A 1,446-nucleotide genomic window follows, 5' to 3' on the forward strand; every position below is an offset into this window, starting at 1 on the left:
AACAAAGCTTCGCGTCATGCCCTCATGGAACCTCGTAGGCTCATATGGATGTGCATGACTGAATTCTATCCTATCCAGATATGTTGGACAAGATCTCCGACAACAGTTCCGGAACACGTCGATGACCAGATCGAGGAGGACCGATCATGCAGGATATTGCCGTGATGCGAGAGGAGCACGAGGACCGCCATCTTTATTATCATGGCAGCAGGCCCCCACGCCGCCTCGATCCATCCCTCCGTCGCCCGACCGCAACCATAAGCCGAGCACCAACCTACCTAGATCTAGATCAGATCGGGGGGATCGACACTTCCACGCGCTGCAGCACGCGTGCAGCCACCACCGTCCCCCAAGCATTTGCGACCTACGCGCAGGACGCAGTGCCGTCAGCTGACGTGAAAGACCCCAACTCGACGGCAGTCACCCAGCGATGCCAGAGCCCCGCCGTAGCCGGATCCGCGCTAGCTTTGCCCAACAAAGACCATGGGGCGGTGGCGAGGGGAGGGGGAGCACGAGGGAGGAGGCCTTGAGCGGGCATGGATTCGCCGCCGCCCGAGTCGCCCCGGGGAGGACGACACAGGGTGTCTCCTAGCCAGATCCGTATTGGGTCAGAACTACTAACTTCTTAGTAAAATGCACACACATGAAATAAAAACAAATTTATACATACCTTCCTTTTTTTTCTCAGGAGAGGCAACTTGGCCTGTCTTGAATTTACTCCAACCTGTATTCGTACCTGTTGATTGTACTGAATATTAATGTGAAAAATTAAGACGAAAAGGAAGAATTTCATGTATAAAGTTTTACCTTTCCCCATGCTAGAATTAAAAGGCTTATATGTTTTAGCCGCATTGTAGCCACTATTAAAGTCAAACCATCCAACTTCTCTAGCACATAATGTGGTGCTGAGTGAAGCCAGAGTGCCTCATCTGCTGTCTTGTTCTTAAAATCAGGATACTTCGTATTTTTCTGCCCAATTCAAATAAAAATGCCCGCAAGTGTTAGTGGTTCACAAGCTTTGCTTCTTACTTTTAAGGCAGTAAACACATATGTATAAACAAGATGCTCACAGATCCATTCGCCTTCTCAGCCCGGTTATCAGTCCAATTAAGTGGATTGGCAAGAACATCATTCCAGAGCGTTCTGTACTTGTCCTATTTGACTTTATAATCTGAGAATAAAACATAACACCATCAAGCAAAATACAAGGATATTGATCTACATAACTGGGATTAAACTACTGAATACACAAAAAAAGTGTTTATTGTAGTTAAGTAAGCACTAAGCCTCTCGTGTTGTCCAGTGAAAGCAGCATATATGACTGCCCAAAAAGGCACATTTTAATAGTTCATTCTGGTATATCAGCTTTTAATACTTTTGCATATAAATATCTTACTGCAGTAGGCCAGTATACATTTGCTTATAAATATCTTACTGCCCAAAAAC

The 1,446-nt window shown here is 46.1% G+C and overlaps 1 long non-coding RNA gene across 1 annotated transcript; it reads right to left on the reverse strand.

Moving 5' to 3' along the window:
- Positions 1–669: 669 nt before the first annotated feature.
- On the reverse strand, positions 670–1,179 carry LOC141042536 (uncharacterized). The gene is made up of 3 exons (XR_012205706.1): positions 1,071–1,179; positions 808–969; positions 670–736 (listed from the first exon to the last, which is right to left on the reverse strand). It is a non-coding gene; the product is annotated as an uncharacterized lncRNA (long non-coding RNA).
- Between the last annotated feature and the right edge of the window lie 267 nt (positions 1,180–1,446).

The sequence above is a fragment of the Aegilops tauschii genome, chromosome 3, assembly GCF_002575655.3.
Source record: "Aegilops tauschii subsp. strangulata cultivar AL8/78 chromosome 3, Aet v6.0, whole genome shotgun sequence".
Lineage (NCBI taxonomy): Eukaryota > Viridiplantae > Streptophyta > Magnoliopsida > Poales > Poaceae > Aegilops > Aegilops tauschii.